Genomic DNA, 14,541 nt, shown 5'->3' with positions numbered 1-14,541 from the left:
AATACACAATTGTGCGACACGACCGCTCGTAACAAACGCTATCTTCGAACTGACGTTGCGTCGGCACGTTTCTCCTTAATGTACTGATCATTCTATAATATCATACATCGACGCTTTCTAGGTACGGCAAGAGCGTCACGTCTAATTTCCTCTCACATTTATCGTGAAAGTGTTCATATTGCCAAATTTTCCTCAACAATACTTTGAATTAATCATTATAAATAATTTTATGTGTAAGGTTTTTTTTTATTAGTTGTTTCATTAACTCAGACACGCCTTTGACCAAGGTTAACAGACAATTAATTAATGTAGGTATAAGTAACCATAGACAAAGCCTTGCCTATTAAAAATATATGAAACTGATCGTTATATTTTTTAGTGAAAGTTGAGTTGTCTACTATAAGTCTGCGTAGAAGGAAACGTTTATAAATAAAATATTACCAAAACATAAGTCTTAGCTGATAACATGTAATAATTCTGATAAGCATTATTAGTTACCATATACGTTTATTTAAAGATAATTTAATTACTATATGTACTATTTGTACTTAGTATCTCTCGTGGTGATAACATAATTGCATGGCTATTTAAAAAAATACTTATCTATGATCACAATCATTATCTATATCTGATTTCACATGTCTGGTATCTATGGTAAGTCTGTATTAGAATAACAGTTGTCAAAAACAATATTTCATTTTTCATAGTCAATTCAATCAATTGAATTCATGGAAGTTAAGTGATAACTGTGTGATTGGCGTAAAAAATAATATAGCCATATAATTTATTATTTTAATTAATAATAAAATTTAATAAATGCAGATGCATTTAAAAAAAAACAAAAATAACTTGGCTTAGAAGCCGCGTTGCGTTACCAGGGACAAAATATTAAAAAAAAGAAACGTTAGAATAAAATACCGATATCAAAAGCTTGACACTTAAACAATTTAAATTTAGAAGCGCTTGACACAATTTCAGCCAACCTTCAAATCCCACATGCTGAAGGCACTTCTGATAGGAAGTTAATCGAGGTTACAACCGATAGCGATCTTGCGGGCTTTTAGATGTGTACTTGTAACTGGATCCAATGTCGTTCAACCCCGACATATTTAGAACTAAATACAAAATTTCTCTAAAACTAAAAAATATTTTTTACAATGTGTATGTGTGTTATGCTTATAAAAATCATAGGATTTTTCACGTTAACTCATTTCCAAATGACACAAAATCAATAAGAATTCAATATTGTTTGGAGTTTGAAATTATTTTCCAAATAGTGAAAATTTAAATTTAGAATATTGCCACCACGTAAAACCATGCTTCTACTGTAACCAACTACCTGCTTTTCCAACTCAAATATATCAATTTAAATCTCTAATAGTATAATAATGACTATCTAATAACAGTAGTCAGCTAGATAATTTAATGCCCGATTAGTTATTAACTGATTTAATAACCAGCAAAAGATGAATTTGGCTGTAGATTCAATCATTATTTTCTTTTAAGCTTACGCATATTAAAAATTTCAAGTAATCGTTTCTCCGAACGAATCAACCTATTTTAATTACGTATCACTATGTAAAACCGTATTCGAATGGAAAATTACTTGGAGCCATAATCCCAATTGATGAGCATTACTATGATAACGCCTATAAACAGCATATCCCAAGCTAACGACACCTTAATCTGATATTGTAAAAAACAAATCTATTTCTAGCTCGACAATTGAGTCCAAAGTTGGTCACCAGATAATAGTCATGATTACCATTCACCGCTTTTAAACAGAAACTAGAATAAAAAGTTGTTGGCAATCCGATAATATTGCCGAACCGCAAAAACAAATCTTTTAAAGCGAGCATAAAAACCGGCTTAGAGTGTCAACTACGCGACTTAGCGCCAATCACATTAACATTGTAACTTTTACTTAATTGGAAAGTAAAAAGAGAGGAATCACCGGCAACATTGGAAGATGAAATAAAAGAGATAGCGGGGAATGAAAAAAGCGAAGATAAGAGACAAAAAGGCTTTGAAGAGGTCCTCTTCCTCGGTGGTCGTGCAATAATTGTAAACAATTAATTGTAAAAAAAAGCAATACGGCTTTAAAAAAAGCCGTGTTTAGTTATAAGTTTGTTACATTCCAGGAATTAATGTACACTGAACATGTAGCACTTTTAATTGTTATTGAACATTGAATTAAGAATTTTTGAAATTGAATTGAATTGTAAACAATAAAAATATAATCCTGGGTTCTCGAATAAAGAGTATTTATTTTTAAATTGGAACGTAAGTAATACACTAAGCTGATTCTAACAAGTATTATACCAGTGTTGCTTTGTGTATGTTTTATAAATAAATAAATAAAATATATGTTAATAACAAACATGACAAAACATTCTCGAATTAAGTACATACATGAGTAAGATGTGTAGCTCAAAACCTACATTTAAAATACTTGCTTATATTTAAATTTACTCAGAGAAAAGTGGAACGTATTCCGCAATTTACAGACAAAAGAAAAGCGATAAACGCTTTGCACATAATGTGACCTACTTAGTAAATGAATCACAAGGAAACGTGATTCTAGGAAGGACCTTTCTATATCACATTGTTCATATTTTACGTGCATTTTGTTCTTGTCTTCATTACTTTAGCTATGCTAATGCTGAAAAAACAAATGAATACATGAACATTAATACAAGAGGCATATAACATTAGAATAGAAAATATCGAAAACAATATCTTCGATCTTATTGACATGTCTCTGCTCAAAGCATGAACCAAATGACAGAACCAGAATGAGTACTCAATATAGGGTTCCCACTATTGAAATATACGTGCCCATATGTACTCCCTATGAGTGTCCCTGGCTTTGAAGTTGGTAACCTTGGATACCATAGCCTCCATTGCTAAAAGAGTGCAGGTTTTATTACACGCTGTGCTCAACGACATTATACGCCGCTCTCTTCCCTCTGTCAAAGTTCCAGCCATTTGGGAGAAAAGAGGCATCGCAATAGATGATGGCAAGCGGCCGGATGGGATGTCATGGATCCCTTGGAAGATGGGACGGGCTTCCGTATGGAATGCTACCTGTGTGGACAAGTTTGCATGGTCCATCACCTGGAAAAGCAAAAAAGGGCGGCCACAGGACACACATGGGCCGTGAAGTTCAAATGCACAGGCGCCCAGAGTTGGTGCTTTCCAAGCTCAACGAATAAATATCGCAATACAGGGATTAACTTTTTAAATTTTATTTTTATTAATTTTTATTATTACTATGGAGGTTAAGAAAATTGTTAATATTGTATATTTGATTGTTATTATTTTTTTAACTTGGTTTTATTTAAACTTCAACACAAAAAGGCAAAACAAACAATAATTTAATAATCATTGCCCCCTTTAAGATTCTCATTAACAATGATTAAGCAAATTGTGGAAAGGAAAATATTGAGTTAGCGCCATCCGTGTTAAGTGTACAAAAGGGGGCTTCACTACCATTACATATTTTTTCATAAATATGTAGATTTAATAGTCTAGTGTCAGTAACGCTTTCAGACTTTAATGAAATTAATAGAAAATAATCAACTAGAACCTCAATTAGGCGACACCAAATATGGTGGGTTTCTCGCTTTTTAAAATGAAAAAAAAAAAAAATTTTTAATCCTACAGCTAAATGGAATTCATATTCATTGCTTGTTCGCAGTGAATACGAATTTAAAATTATTCGACTAAATTTTACGCCACAGCGGTATAACTATTGTTAAGTCTAGACTGGTATCTAGCATTCATAAAGATGAAAAAATCTATAGATGTAACCATAGACAACAAATAAACCAAAACCTATTTTTGAAAATTCCTTCATCCCACGCATGGAATGTGGTATTTAATATTACTTAAGATTTGTTTGGGGAAAAATATTTTCGTAGCAACAACACAGCAGTGTATCGGATTTCCCCTTAAGCTCCTTATATTATTTGTATTATATACATAAAGAAATTAATTAGTATCACATTACCATGTATTCATGTTACTGAGATGGTTCCTGGGGGATAAACGAATATTGTGATTTGGAGACGCAAATAACAAGAGCAGTCTTTATTGTTTTGAGGCCTAGGGTTTTGGGTCTCTGTTTCAGATTTAACTTGTCGTTTATTATTCAAGTAACATATTAAGAACTGCAAAAAGCAGGTCCTCGTAGGTGGAATACCTTTTCGATTTCGGCTGGCATACAAAATATTTATGACAAACATGAGTACTATACGTTTAAATAGTAAAATTACTAACAAAAATGTAAAATTCTCATTCATGGAATAATCTATGACGAATAATTATTATGAAAACAATTACTTATGTGTATTCACATTTTCCTTGTAAATAAACAAGAAATCCTACTTACTGATTGTGTTCTGTTTCGGAGTTTTGACCGCAACATATCAATGACATCTAAACCGCTAACCATATTTAATTTAATAGTAATTAATTTGATAAAAAAAAACATTCAACAATGGTAATATGTGATATTTTGATGTTCATATAAACATTACTTCCCAGCCATTTACCGTGTTCATTCCGTTGATTAAACCCATTTTTTTTATTAACTAATAACCCTTCATTCAATTTATGCAGTTTCTTAACATTATAAGATGTTGATTAAATGAAACACTCCGTCATTATTAATCAAAATTGACACAAATAATGACACGAACATCTTACGTTAATTATCTTTTGTTGACAAAGAACTTATCTATTTATATTTACAATTAAATTACATCACAAAATATCATTCGAATGAATACAAAAGATGGTATTTCCATGACTCAATTTCTACGAAACTCAATTTGGTAAAATCCAAATTTTATTTTACGTATACAATAGTTTTTATACAGTTATGAGAATTTAAGAGTAGGCAACCAGTAGAAAGCTGTAAGCATCTGTCATGTTAAAAATAAGATATTTTTTGAAACATTTCATACAAATTAATTTTAGAAAGTCTTAAAATAAATAGTATGTTTATTATATATTTTTGGCGCTGGTTTAAGCAGACTTTTAAACTCTTGATAAAATTCATATTGTTTTAATTAAGGTACATATTTTATTATTAATATAGAAATGTTCGTGTCAATATTTGTGTATTTTATCTATATTACATCAATCTTCTATGTAAAGACGTTTCATTTTGACGTGACAACGTTTATAATATAATAATTCGATGATGCTGGCTGCACGCACGAAATAAACATATCGCATGCGGCGTTACCTTGCTCTGAGGCGTGCTTGAAGTGCAAGCGAGAGCGCAGATTGAGAGACAAAGAGGCACAATCGGCCTCTGCATTCGGCAACGTTCGTTTCTTAAAAATTGACATATTTGTACTTATGCGTACAAATAAATGTAACTTGATCAATTCAATTGTATTTTCCATCTACCTCCTCTATATAACAAAATGTCTATGAAACAAATAAAACCAATTTAAAAAAAAATGCAACCATTGCATCAGTATTTCCTTAAGACGTTGTCGTTCAACTATCGTCAGTAAACCGACTTTACAGACAACCTATATTTTTATTTATTTAGTCTGTATGTGTGTTACTGTGGCAGTTAAAGTTGACACATGACAGACAGAAAGCGGTTAATTAATCTGAAAAATGTTTCAAATAGTTAGCCATTAATAAACGTTGATTAACATTATCTATTATTCTAGTTCATAGGTACGATTAAGTTTTCTTCATTTTAATTACTATAAGTGATTTGTCCGTGTACTTGTATATTATAAAGTAATTCAATATAATTGTTTATAGACATTTCTTTAATGGACGACTTCTAATTCCTTCTATATAAATGGTCTTAATAATTGTTTATTTTCTACTATTTGATCCAGCATTGTCAAACCAAGATTTAACAGCATAGGTTTTGGTTTCTCTGGACCAAAAAGTCAGGCCAAATACAAGCCTATCGGTTGTCTACATCTAAAAACAAAAAGTGTTCCAGCCGTTTTACCGAATAAGAAAATACAAACAAAGACCCGTAAGTGTTACTACTGACCACTGACCTCTGACTCAGAATTATGTCTACCTTAATTAATATGTATAATTCAAAAATAAAATTAACTCCTGAATTAATGAGAGTGACTAATGAGTTTGTTTGAAATATTAAAATATAATCGTGTGATTTAATTATTCTTTGATAGTTAATCGTATATTTGTTGATTGTAATGGATACAAAAATACAAAGCGCTCTATGTTATATGGAACTTAGCTGTTCACAGTAAAGGATAAGTAAAGATTAGAAATACGCAACCAACATCAAATCATAACCGACTATTACTGCCCGTGTCAAATTTAAATTACATTAACAGTTCAACAAATTTGAACAATAAATAAAAATAAAATAAATCAGTGGCGCTACAACCTCTATAGGTCTAGACCTCAGATTTCTGAATATGTTTCATGATCATAAAAAAAATTGAACAAAAGAAAAAACAATTTCTTCAGGCCGCTAAAATATCCAATAAATTAGTAATGTCTTTTTAATAAATAATAAAAGACTTTATCATGTATAAACAAAACTAATTTATGCGAAATCCTAATTAAACATATTCCTTATGACATCAGACATAATTAAATACAAGTCCTGAGTATTGCAATAATAATAAATAATATGAGGCCTTAGCATTCCTCTGATATGAAATAATTTTCCTTGTGTGAAAATCATTACGAGTTCATCCGACTTTATCAGTCAGGAATAACGATAATTTATAAGCTACTTTAAAAGAAAGTTTATCTCTTCGAAATCTTAACAATTGTGTTTTATTAATCACAAAAGCACATACACTATCCTTACTACAAATCGACTTAGGGTCCTTCAAGAAAAGAGCGGCCGATTCTTAAAAAATCGGCAACGCACACGAGAGCCCTGTGAGAACACCTGTGCGAATGTTAAGTGTGGGTGGAGCCAAGGATCGAACCTACGACCTCACTTCTGTTATATAATTCATATAATACATTGATTTCGTTACATAACTGCTGTTTGTAACGTCACATCTTGTGATCTAAAAATTTAGCATTGAACAAACGAGTTTTTTTATTTACGCATATTGTGAGTTAAGTGAATAATCGTACTGCGTTTAGATGAATTCAAGCCAATTTGAACTTTATTAACACAACCTAAAGTGGTGTTTTAAGTGGTAGTTTGTGATGGTGTGTCACATTGCGTTAAACGATTTAGCACCTTAGTACAAATATAGAAGAGTCTTTCTTAAGATAAAATAGCAACGTATATCGATCGATCACAACATGTCTTTAGACACGTAGTCACTTGTTTGTTTAGATCTTGTTCTGATTTATACAGATAATCAATTAATAAGTTACATTTATCGTAAATATTACAATGTAAAAGTTCATAATAATTTATTGCTTAAATAAATAAATGATATATAATAAATTTCTGACAAGGTGACTTTTCAATACTCTTTGTAATGTTCTCTATCTTTGTTGTGTCTATTTCTTTTATTTATCTTTTTAGCTCTTTGACAATTTTTTTGATATAGGCATTGATAAAGGCCCAAGTTTGGCAGCAGTATGTTTCGTATTGTCCTGATTATCCTGATCGCTATAATAATGTCTCCGTTTTTCATAAATCACAAATTTAGTGACCAATAATTCTTCCACATTTGCCATTCCAGCTTAGATCTGTGAAGGAATTATCTGGCCCAGATATGTATATTCTTCGACATACTCAATAATATAATACCTATCACTACTATACATGAAACACACACAGAAAAGTGTCTGTCAAGGAAACTTTATACACAAAAACATTCTTCATTCCATTATGCTACGAAGATATTCTTATATTTTTCAGAACATAAACCGTAAAATTTGACAATGTATTATTACTTTGAAATAGGAATATATTTTTCTACAAGGATGAATGTAAACAAACAATCCCCATTACAATAAGGAAATATGTCTGACAATTATCGATATTTTGTATATTATTCTTACTTTAGTTAAGGCCTTTTGGACTGTTAAAACTGAATTAACTAGTAATATACGTAATGGACGGTAATAAAATGACTACTAGGTAAATGTTGTTGTTATTACAATGGCTTCCGTGGTAGTAAGGCGTATTGAGTTCCTAGGGCTCCGAAACAATACATTTATCAATTTAAAAGACTTGCATCTAGCACCTTGGGGTCGCGGTTAACAGAATACTGGGTGTGTAATACCTTCGACCTGTATGTGAATCTATTTCGCGAGTGAAAATCAAAATAATTCAATTCAAAATGGCTGTAAAATAAACACAAAGTCATATCCATCTTAATATATAAATTATTCAGCATATTACCGTCTGAAAATCGAATTATTATCGTGAGTAATCCATTTAAAACGGCATTAAAGATACACATCAAAATTAGCCTAAAATACTAAATCAGCTGTCTGATGGCGACGTGTATCTCATTCGTATTATAATACTAAATACATCATGTTTGATTTGTTGTAATCGTCTCCATCTGGAATAAAATAAAAAATCCGACAACATTTCGAGTTTTGTAACTGTCAAACATTTAATGTTCATCCGATCGTTACTGTATATCTCCCCTCAAATTACGTTTAACTACGTTAGAGAAGGTTTCGTTGACATTGACAAGCCAAAATCCGGATAATGGCGTATTAAAAAAAAAGTAGAATTATATCAGTTATGAAGAAGATTGTCAAATATTTACGCGTGGGTATAGACAATGTGATTTCTTCATTATTGAAGAAATCACATAATAAACCAATATGTTCACTACTTTATAGTAGTGAACATATTGGTTTTGTATTATATATTTAGATAGACAAGTCGCGGGAACAAAATCGGGTAGAGTGGTCATAGAAAGGCCAGGATAAGGAAGATTGGAGGAGGTCTTTGCCACCTGGCAAACGGACACGCAAAAGTGTCAGAAGAACAAAAGAACAATCTACGAAAAATAAAAAAATACTGTCTTGTCCGAAAAGAGGCTATAAAAATAATATGTATATATATATTCAGATAATCTGTAACAACACATCTATCACGTCGGTACGAATATTGCCAGGTCGGCTACTGTATATATTTGAAACGATGATATAATGACGAATATCATTGTGAAATGCTTGATTCTAGTATCAAGCGACCTGTACATTTGTGTGTGATACCTATCTTTAACTTTATTTGATATTAACTTGAGATAAGATAACCAATTAGGTTAACGCGTTAATTTATTAATCTGTTTATGATTTTTAAGAAGCCGACAGCCCTGACCTACAAAGGTAATATATTTTACGGTTTTTCGTCTAACCGTTTAATGGGAATTCTCACACTACGCAATAAAGGTCGTTATTAAAATCAATTTAAACGTTAAGCGATCCAATAATTGTTATAAATAAATTTTCGTAGCATTTTACTGGCAGAATGAAAGTATTTTTTATATAGTTGTTACATACACATACTTCATACATCCACTTTACTGTAATTTTCTATCCCCATTGTCTAGAAAAATCTCTTCGCAGTAAGACCGCCCATTTACACTATGTGGCCACCGTCTTTTACGGAATGTACTTTGTTTTTTTAAATATTTATATCAGAAGGCATACGGGCAGGAGAGTTATTCGATGTTAAGAAAGCGCCGGCCATGGACACTCTCAATGACTCCCGAGCATTGACTTGGAAATACAGTGGGCAGTTGGTTCTACATAGTGGTAGTTCGTGGCAAAAAACTGCCTTAAAATCGCTCAGTTGTGGAACGGATACGGGTAGAGTTTCGAATTTTGCCTCGACGTCCGATGATGAGACTCGGCTGATGATCCGAACATTTCCTCTGAACACTCTCTCGTATTAATTCTACATACAGTTTCCAAAACATACATTCGTACATAACTGTTCAAGTGTCCGTGCCAGATCTAAAACATATTTTATGTTTATTGTTCAATACTTCGCTGAAAAATACTGAAATTTTATTACACGTTTAACGCTTCCAAGAACCCGATCGCTAGATATTTCTTTTCCTTAAGAAAAGTAAGGTTTTGAAATACCTTTAATAATTTGTCTTTATAACTCTGTTAGCTCAATAGAGATTAAAAAAGAGATACTTATATACTTTTTATAGACTATAGCTAAACAATTTGAGTTGTGTTAATCTAGTCTAGCATGCAATTCTCAGCCCTAAAGTTAATTCTGTCTTCGACCTTTCAATTTTATGTACACAATTGACAATAAATAAATAAATTATTATCCTAAGACCATTCTTTTTTATGTTAAATAAAACACTTCGTTCGCATGTACAAAAATATAATACAATTTGAAAAGGTGATGCAAAAATACATAAGACTTAGTTATTTAGACAAAACTCATGTAACAAGAACAATCAACTAACGCATTCAGGAGAGTGAGAGAGAGAGTTCAGGAGAAAAATGTAAATGAAAAATAATATTTTATTTGCAAGATTACCTAAATTTACTTTACTTAGTTCCAAACGACAATCGACCAATACCCTCATATCTTTAAAGAAATGTAAACGAATCAAATATATAAAGTTTTCAACTTTAGTAATCGTTGCAGGAACTGTTACGTGAGTAATTGTGACGTATACGTACGTCACACGTTGTGCAAGCACTTCCTGAAACCTTGGTATAAATTTTTAAGATGATAACTTCAATGACAGCGTTATCGCTATACATCAATACATTTGCAATGTTCATAGATACACGAAAGATTTAAATGTATTAAAAAATAATATGTATTAAATACCAACATAAATGGGTCAACAGATACACCTGGATGGCTGGAAATCTGTCACAGTCAGTTTCACGAGGCGTTTTCTTTTGCGAACTAACGAACTGTGGAATCGACTCCCGGATCTTCTCTGAGAGATAACTTTAGTTTGTCCAACTATTCAATATCATACCAATTAGGAACATAAATTACATAAGAAATGATAGTTTGATTTCTTATGTAAATGATCTGATTATTGTGTCGCAATATTCTTAAACATATACTAAGACATAATCCAATTATAACTAGATGCTATAGTAAGTAAATGTTTCCATAAATATTTCAAATATCGAATTTTTATTGAGCAAATACTTTTTATACCACAGATTACGTTTAATGAAGCCAAATTAGAAACCGTGTAATTCAAAGGCATGCTCTGTGTTATTAATCGTATGCTCGAAATAGCTAACCTCCGCCCTAAGTAATTAGTAATGAAGTGGAATCAATTGGCGGGAAGTAGTGGGACCTTCGCGGCATCTGAGGCCACCAACAACGTCACCGCCTAACCAGGTCATCAACAACATTTGTTATGTCACCTGATCAATAGTTAATTCATATTGTACCGTAGAACATTTAATAGAGAACCTATGGAGCTTACAATGCTTCAATGACGGGATCATACTATCTTAAACCGTTTAAAATGTTTAATTTCATTAATACTTGTGACTTAAAATATAATCAAATAGATTTCTCAATAATAAAAACTTTATAACACAAATATGGTTATGACAAAATTCGTCTATCGCTAGTCACACACAGGGAGGCATTCGGGATTATGTTGGGTTAAAATTAAAATTATTCTGTGGTACATGATGCATGTTTAAAACATTTTTTAAAGAAAAATAAGTCCTGAGTTACATAATCAAAAAGTCGTATAAGACCTTAACAAAGCGAGAATGTGTGAGTATGTGAATGCATGTGTGTGTGTATATGTGTTCTAGAGTGTAGCTGAGTGTTGTTATTAGCGTGCGTCGTGTGTTAGTTTTTGGAACTAAAAAAATTTGAAAATGATAGTGAAATACGAAAAAAAATTATATAAAATTATTCATGTGAGAGAAAGTTATGATTTGATATTGTAAACTACTTATTTTTAAGTAAGAAAAATTATACGACATTTAAAATGTCAAATTGTAAACACAAATCGTAAATCTGACAGAACATTAACCTCAATGTTTCGCAAATACCAATATAAGCGTTAATTTACAACCTAAATAATTCATTATGCTATATAAATTCAACAAATGTGTAATTATAGAGACTGGCAATCAAAAATCGAGAACTCTTCAAACAAACAAATTTTGTATGCACTATAATGATTCATTTCAGATTTTTTTATCTATTCACGACTTAATTTCGGTTCTGTTTCATACATTTTGTTTATCAATATAATCTGTTTTGCCTTTGTTTATTGTCTAATACAGATGACATAACTGATGGTCTACAACGATAGCCGAATATCCTGGCCCAAAAGAAAAAAGAAACAAGGCTTGACTAAATTGGATGACAATTGAAAAAAATAAAATAAGGTGGAAAAGTTGGAGGAGGCCTTCTCCCGGACAAAGGCAGAGGAAGATCTGGATGAATAAAGGCTTATTCAGTGGCAGATTGGCAAATTTTCAATGTAGGAGCTGCGAAGGTTTTTGTATCTTCCTTGCCTACAGTTGTCATGTTCTAGAATGTTAAAAATATCCGATTCCAAAATTTGCCGCCTCAAAAATGTGCCCCCCTAGGCTCCAGGTTGGAGCTGGCCCTAGGCTCAGCCTGCTGGTAAATCCGCGACTGAGAATATAATTCTTATACTGTCTAAGTGTTTTCTTATATAATATGAATATGTAGCTGTAAAATTATAAATAAATAAATAATGATTGTCTTTTTACGGTTGTAGTTTTTAATCAAACCCTCGTGTTATAACGTGTACTCAATGATGCAAGTTGTAGACAAAGCAACTAATTCACAAATTAATTTATTCATATTATTGTCTTTAACAACTTCTTACAAACTGACAATCTATAATTTTATTACATAAATATGATTCATTATTATATAATTATAGAAGTATATGAATTATTCATTACCGTCTTGTAAGTTAGGAGCTACGTGCAAACTTGAAAAATATAAAATAAAAAGATTGCTACAGATGTCGAGATTAAATTTAGCACAGCATTACGCTGATTTTTTACTATCAACTATCACCTCAGTTGGGCAAGGTCAATTGGCGCATTATTAGAAAGTGTTAGTCCTAGCCAATTGGTGTCTAAATAGTATCGATTTTCGGGAGTAGCCCCGCTATTTTTTATTTTTTCGTTAGTTTAATCAAGAGGCATATCCCTTACTTCTTGCTAATATAGACATGACTTCTTCAATGTGAGTTTTAGTACATATGTTTTACAAGCTTTTTGATTTTTTTATTTATTTTATTTATTTATTGTGTAAATAATCTTAATAGTAGAAGTTTGTATGGTGGAAACATAAACTGGACACAGTTTTTCTGTCCACCAGGACGTCGAAAATATTTAGTTAATTATAATTAACTTAAGAAAGTGACATAATATACAACAAAACACCTTTACCCTCAAAAATTGCACAAACAACGCACTAAAACAATCGAAACACCGCCGCTTCATACATAGCCGATGCAAGAAACCTGTTCTTGACGAGAATTCTCAATCGACTACAGGATGTGTTCTAATATTCAAATATGAATTAAATGACGAAGTCTGATTTTTGTTTTGCGTAATTTATAATTGTTTGCTTTATGTAATAATTTTTTAATTTAAATTTAATATTGTTTCTAGTTATATTAGTAAATAGTGTAGCTGGTAGCGAGTTTATTAAATTTGGAATAATATAGTAGTAGTAGACTAGAATGGTGATACGATCCTGATCGCAGACCGATCAGGATCGTATCACCATTCTAGTCTCGATACCCCCTGCCCCACATGTAGGAAACTTTAAGTCAGTTAAACTACCAAAATAGCCAAATTTACTTAGGTTGTTTGATTAATTCCGATCGACCGAATATTTAGCCTTCTTTCGAGACATATACTGTCACAAGTTTGTACTTGTCTATTGAAAAATTATCGCGGCCATTATTAATTTATATATTTTTAGTCTTATCGCTTTCGAGTGATCTCTGCCAGGCAACCACTGTGATTTTTTAAAAATAAATTAGGTAAGGCAAGCAAGAAGTGAAAAAGTGAATTTGAATGTTAAATATTTAGAAGTAACATTTAACGTTCAATTCTTAATTATTTCCTGTATGTTACTATAACTTATTTGTTATAATAGATTTATCAATGTAATAATAAACTAAAAAAATCGTTGGATAACTAATCCTTCGCTTAACGACGTTATTACTAAGCGCCATCATAATAATAATTAGTCATAGAGAATGTAAAACACTTTGCGGTTTCTTCTGTTAAACTGAATGACCTAATGGAAAATGCGGTTATTGTGGCATATCAGCTAAATATATATACAGCTATACATTATTATAGAAGTGTCTACGGGCGTTTTGCTATGGCCAATTATTTATCATATAATATTAGATTCATCCTTAATATAACTTGTAAGTTTTTAAGAAATACCTTAACAAACACGTTAGGTAAAGTATATTGCATATTCAAATTCAGTCACTAAAAAAAATACTGCTTTTTCCTTAACTTACTTTTAATAATTAAAATTTCTAAGAACTTATATCAAAAAATCTTCACCGTTGTTTCATGCAAAAAATTCCAAGAAACTGATTGAGA

The 14,541-nt window shown here is 31.4% G+C and overlaps 1 protein-coding gene across 11 annotated transcripts in view; it reads right to left on the bottom strand.

Moving 5' to 3' along the window:
* Positions 1 to 14,541, bottom strand: part of LOC110999894 (cAMP-specific 3',5'-cyclic phosphodiesterase, isoforms N/G) — a 295,372-nt gene that overhangs the window by 6,224 nt on the left and 274,607 nt on the right. The gene's annotated exons all lie outside the window — the stretch shown is intronic.

Source organism: Pieris rapae, chromosome 12 (genome assembly GCF_905147795.1).
Source record: "Pieris rapae chromosome 12, ilPieRapa1.1, whole genome shotgun sequence".
NCBI classification, from domain to species: Eukaryota; Metazoa; Arthropoda; class Insecta; order Lepidoptera; family Pieridae; genus Pieris; species Pieris rapae.
The sequence above is the reverse complement of the archived record's forward strand: the minus strand, read 5'-3'. Positions and strand labels throughout refer to the sequence as shown.